This window comes from Podarcis vaucheri, assembly GCF_965113315.1.
Source record: "Podarcis vaucheri genome assembly, chromosome: 13".
Lineage (NCBI taxonomy): Eukaryota > Metazoa > Chordata > Lepidosauria > Squamata > Lacertidae > Podarcis > Podarcis vaucheri.
In genome coordinates, this window is record NC_138751.1 from 13183797 (window position 1) to 13190555 (window position 6759).

Consider the following 6759-nt stretch of genomic DNA (forward strand, 5'->3'; position numbering starts at 1 on the left):
AACAGTAAATTTCCCGCTGAGGGAACGGTCTGAGGGGATGCGATGCCGCCGATGCGTTAACACTTAGAGGATCCACAGGCTGGTAAGTACCAGAGGCTGATGGGAAACCACTTTGAGGTTCCTGGAGGAGGAAGCGCTAATAAATAAGTCTTTAAAAAGCAAAGCAAAACAGCCAGGAAGAAGGACCAGAGGAAAATGCAAAGCAGTTCAGTCTAAGCCAGAGGTTTTCAACCTTTTTGAGTCCATGGCTCTGTTGACAAACTACATTCTTCCTGAGGCTCCCCTGTGGGGAAGCTTGCATTGAGCCTCAGGAGCCCAGTTATGTCACCCCTTGCCTGCAGAACCAGCAGCCCCTCACCCCTTTCCCAACGTTTATTTGATGAAAATAGGGATGTCCCATTCCATGATGATAATTTTGCTATTTATACCTCACACATCTTATTGGGTTGCCCCAACCACTCTGGGCAGCTTCCAACATATATAAAAAAACAAGAAAGCATTAAACATAAAAACCCCTTCCCTATACAGTGGTACCTTGGGTTACAGACCCTTCAGGTTACAGACGCTTCAGGTTACAGACTCTGCTAACCCAAAAATAGTACCTCGGGTTAAGAACTTTGCTTCTGGATGAGAACAGAAATCGTGCGGCAGCAGCAGCAGGAGGCTCCATTAGCTAAAGTGGTACCTCAGGTTAAGAACAGTTTCAGGTTAAGAACGGACCTCCAGAACAAATTAAGTTCTTAACCCGAGGTACCACTGTACAGGATTGCCTGCAGTTGGCTCAGGGTTTGGATAACTCTCTACCCTCCAACATTTCTCCAATGAAAATAGGGACATCCTAAGGAAGAGTGGGACATTCCGGGATCAAATCAGAAACCTGAACAGCTTCTCTAAATCAGGGATGTCCCTGGAAAATAGGGACACTTGGAGGGTCTGCAATACCCTCCCTTGTTACTGTTACTTCTTCTGTCATAGCGAGCTCAGGTGGTGAGCGACGACTGAAATACACGGCACCAAACCATGGTTTACACAGTAACTGTTGCTCCCTCTGTCATAGCAAACTCAGGCGGCGAGTGCCGATCAAATTGGAGCATTCTCTGGAATGAGAGATTGATTGCTAAGGAATTGTAACTCTGTGAGGGGAATAGAGGACTTCCTAACAACTCTCAGCGCCCTCAGCAAACTATAGCTCCCAGGGTTCTTTGGGGGAAGAAGCCATGACCGATTAAAGTGGGTTGATGCTGCTTTAAATGTGCAGTGCAGATAGGGCCTAAGGGCCCATTTGTCTTTCATATCACCTGCTACCAGATTATGGGGTGTTCAGTCTCAGACACTTGAGATCCAACCCTGGAATTTAATTATTTCATAAAATTTATACGCTGCAAAAAATAAAAAACTCAAAGCAGTAAAAATGAAGAAAAGTGTACTATTTTAAAACATACAAAAATTAAAATACAAAAGAAAGGATTAAAATTGTCCCAGCTTTCTAAGCATCTGTGTAGGCTTGTCTAAACAGGAATGCTTTTAGCAGGTGCTGAAATGACTTAGGCAGAGGATTAGAGGAGAAGTTCATCAAGCCTGCAGGTGCCACCAACCTGGGGTGGAATAATAGTAGTAGTAATGATGATGATGATGATGATGATGATGATGATAGGAAAATGACTGTAGGTCAGTGACAGAGCTCATGCTTTGCCAGGTTCTATACCTGGACTGTTTCCAGGTAGGGTTGAGAAATACTTCCTGCCTGAAACCCTGGAGATCAGTCATTATGTACCCAGCATACTCATACTCAGAAGAGGCCCATTAAAATAAATGGACATGAGTAACTCAGGCTCATTAATTGTCATGTAAACGCCCCTGTTAGATGCTCCTGGGTTCCCGTGACAGAAATAGGATTTGAGATGACCCAGACAGCACTAGGAGCTGGGACAAAAGTAAGACACACAGACACACCACACACACCCTGAATTTCAGCAGAGATAAATATGAATTTCTGCATTTAGTCAGGAAGAACTGGAGGCACAGAGTACAGGACTGGTGAAATCTGACTTGGCAGCCTTGCACGTGAACAGGACCTGAGGAGGTTTAGCAGACCACAAGCTCAAGCAATGTGACTCAGCTGTGTGATGCGTTTGCAAAAAAGAAAAAAAGAAAAAGAGGCCAGTGCAGTTCTAGGATGCATCAGCGGAAGTATTGGGCCCACAAGAAGTAATGGGGCTGACCAATCCTGCTTTGGTCAGACCTCTCACTGCGTCTAGATGTGGGCACCGTCATTTAAGAAGGATGTTAGCAAACTGGAACGTGTTAAATTGTGAGTTGGGTATGTTCAGTCAGATGAAGAGATGAATTAGTGCAGCGTTGCTCAACTCTGGGTCCCCAAATGTTGTTGTACTACAAATCCCATCACCCAAGGCAGCTTTGCCCAATGGTCAGGGAGAATGGGAGTTGTTGTAGTCCAACAACATATATGACTAGAGGTTGGGGAAACACTGATTTAGAAACAATTTGATAACTGCCTTCAAATAGTTGAAGGGCTGACAGATAGATGATGGAGGAAAAGTGTTTTCTGTGGCTCTGCAGAAGCATAATAATTTTAATATTTGTATGCCACCCATCTGACAGGGTTTTCCCAGCCACTCTGGGCAGCAGGAGGTGGTACCAACTTGAATAAAATATTGTGGGGGCCCAAAGTAAGCCCCACCCCACATAAATGATCACATGACATTTGTGCACACACACCATTTGAATCAACTTTTTTGGGCCTGGCCCCCTCAACTATCTTATTGTGGGGGTCGAGGCCCCCACAGCCCCCAGGAGTTGGCTCCTATGCTGGGCAGCTTCCAACAATTATGAAACCACATTAAAAACTTCCCTAAACAGGGCTGCCTTCAGATGTCTTCTAAAAGTCAGATAGTTGTTTATTTCCTTGACATCTGATGGGAGGGCGTTCCACAGGGCAGGTGCCACTACCGAGAAGGCCCTCTGCCTGGTTTCCCTGTAACCTCACAATGAGGGACCCACCAGAAGGCCCCTGGAGCTGGATCTCAGTGTCTGGGCTGGACAATGGGGGTGGAGTTCAAATTTCGATAAAGGAGGTTTCAATTAAACCTAGGAAAAAGCTTCCAGAAGATCCCTAGAGGAAGCAGCAGTACTCTGAGTCACACCAGCTCGGTATTGTCAACACCACCCACACCAAACTTTGAAAGCACATTGAGTGCACTTTTAAAGCACATAGACTCCACCACCACCTAAATACTCCTGGGAATTTTAGTATGTTAAAGGTGCTGGGAACTGTAGCTCCAACAGTAGTTCCTAGGACTCTTCTTGTGGGGGGAGCGATGTGCTTTCAATGTATAGTATGGATGCTGTTCAACAATGAAACAGCAGCTACAGATCATGGATGCTGGAGCAGCAGATGTCCTGCACTGGGGGGCGGGCTGGACTAGAGGACCTTTGAGGTTGCTTCCCATGCTATGATCCTGTGAAAGCATCTCTTCTTCTTTCTTTGGCGATCACTCGTAGCTGAGTAAGATTGTGTTTCATAAACACGGTTTTAACAATGAGTCTGTAAGTGACTGTGGAGGCCAATTCTGGATCCACACATCCTTCCACAGTGGGGAGTTGATCACAGTGTGGATTTGCCAAGCTTGCCTTCCTCTCAGCACCTTTCTCAGGTTCACCTGTCTTCCCAAGTGATGTGTAAAATTTTTCGGAGACACCGTTGATGGAATGTTTCGAGGAGCTGGAGATGGCGTTTATAAGTGGCTCATGTTTCAAGCATACAGTAAGGTTGGTAGTACAATAGCCTTGTAAACAAGCATTTTGGTTTCCCTGAGAATGTCCCTGTCCTCAAACACTCTGCACTTCAATCAGGAGAAAGCTGCACTTGCAGAGCTCAGACAATGTTGGATTTCGACATCACTGTCGGCCCTTGTGGAAATATAACTGCGCAGGTAGGAGAAGTGATTGATATTTTCTAACGTTACAACATTGAGTTGGATTTGTGGTGCTGCAGAGGGGTTTTTTTGTACTTGTTGGTGCAGCACTTTGGTTTTTTGGATGTTGAGCGATAGGCCAAGCTACTAGTGTGATATGGTGACTTTGCAAAGCTTTTAACTGCGTATGCCCATGATACCTCGCCGGAATGGTCTTCCACAGCCTTCGTCATCTTGCTGGCTGCCAAATGTTGAGGCTGGATTCCCCCCAGAAACATAATAGAAACTGTGCTGTGTGGTACTTTGGAGAGGTCAATGGCAGAGAAGCCAGGAATCCCGGCCTGCCTCATTCCTCACTGAAGCCATATTCCTTGCCAAGTCACAGGGTTCAGTATCGTAAATAAAAGCTCCTTCCCTCAACTCAGCTTCCACAATACTCTGTCCCCAGAGGCTCAAGGGACATAAGCGTGTCCTATTTTTTTTAAAAAAGCAATGTACGGCACGTGCAACACACCATCCCACAGACATAAATTGCCGGTAATTTAAAAACTAGTGTCCAACTAATAGCCTCGATCTGTCAGATGTCTTCCCTCAAACAGGAAATGCAGCTTTCTAAAGAAATGCTGTACAGAGAACCTGAAAACGTAAGGGGAAAATTCTGACAACGTGGAGCGCTTAGCATAAAAGCAAGGGCTCTCTGTGCATGCTCAGAAGGTCTGTTTGTTATTGGGGTTCTTGACAGGTTCCAAGCCTAAGTTTTGGGCTTGGAAACAAGAACCAAGGGAGGAGGAATGGCAGGGCAGGAAAATGACTCCACAGTTGGACTTTGGCCCCTACTGACCAGCCCTACCGGTTTTTCCTGCTAGGACTAAGGTGGAAGTTGTCCTTATCTTCAACCCTTCACGTCACCTGGTTTATCCCAGTAAGATTCACTGTCGTGGAAACATATATTGCCAGTGGGTAAACTGAGGTAATTGGCTTTAATTGCGCAACCTGAATCACTCTTGAAAATGGCGACAGTCTGGAAGCACCTTTGGGCTCAGGCTGATATCTCCCCCTCAGCTATAGTCCTAGGCTGCTTACTCGCCCCCCAACCAAACCTACCTCTCAGGGTTGTTGTGAAGACGGAATGCGAATGGAGGAAACCCTAATCTCTTTGCAGGAAGGTTTGGATAAAATAAAGTAAGCAAATAGATAAGGATGGGGGTGGCCACTGGTGCCTGGGTTCCCTCATACTAAACAAAACCAAAAACCACCCTTATCCATTGCGCCACACTTGGATGGATAAGGATTCTTTAGTTGTGATTCCTGCACTGCAACGGCTTGGGCTAGATGACCTTTGGGGAACCCCCTTCAACTCTATGATTTCATGACTTGTGGATTAACAAACTACAGTTCCCAGGATTCTTAGCTGGGGGGCGGATGTGCTTTAACTGCATAGTGTGCTTTGCAGCCTCTCTCTCTGGAAGGCATCTGAGAGTATAACCAGCCACAAGAGAAGATGTCAGCAGTGTCATATTTATTCCTGGCTCTGGGCCTCAGAAGAATCCCGGGCCTGACTGGGAGAAATCCAGTCTCCTGGTTTCCCTCTCCACCTGTCCTTCTTTGACCCCCGCCAGATCTATCTTTGGCTTTGCTGGGTTCTCTGATAAACAGAGTTCTGGGGCTGGGGACTGCTTGCAACCCGGGGCCGAGGTGAGCACGATCACCCCAGAGGCTTGGGTTACAGCCGAGGGAATCACCTTGGGTGCCCTCAGGCAGAGGCTGAAGCCAGGGAAACCTGGAAGAATACCCGTTCTGTGCATTTGGCACGAATCTATCTACGACTTTCAAGGCCCAGGCAGTTCTGACAGCCACCCATAAATGTTTTGGGTGCTTTGAGTGGTGGAAGTTGCCCCATAAAGGTGAGTGGCAGACAGCCCCACCAACCTCAGCCACCAGCCCCTGTTGGCCCGCCTTCTTCCTTACAACCAATCAGGAGGTGGCTCTGCCCGCCATTGGTATGGGCTGCATCTACATACTTCTGGTCTCCCTACCAGTCCTAACAGACACCACCAACCACAAGTGGCTTCGAGGAAGGGGTGTGGACTTCCAATTATTATTAAGCGTTATAACAAAGTTGTCCCTCCATGTTCAGAAGCAGTGTACAGTAGAATGGTAGTTGCTGAGGACACATGAGTTTTCTGAAGACACCTGCTTGGGTACTATTGGAAATAGCATGGCAGACTTGAGGGGCCTCTGGACTGAGCCAGCAAACTGAGCCTTGTTCCACAAATTTACGGTTTCACTAGGAATGAAATTGCCAGGGGTTGGAGTAGATGACCATTTGGGTCCTTTCCAACGCTACAATGCTATGATTTTACACAGTGCTTTTTTCTGGGGGTACGCAGGGGTACACATACCCCTAAACATTTTGTGAATCTTTGTACTTTTGTCCATTTACAGTATTTATTTCCCCCCAATTAGAACTATAAAATGGTGATTTTCTTGAGTCAAAATGAGAGTACCCCTAAACATATATATCTATAGATAGATGATGATAGATAGATAGATAGATAGATAGATAGATAGATGCTAGATAGATAGATGGATGGATAGATAGATAGATAGATGATAGATAGATAGATAGATAGATGATAGATAGATAGATGATAGATAGATGATAGATGATAGATAGATAGATAGATATAGATAGATAGATAGATAGATAGATAGATAGATAGATAGATGATAGATAAATAAATAGATGATAGATAGATGATAGATAGATAGATAGATAGATAGATGATAGATAGATGATAGATAGATAGATAGATGATAGATA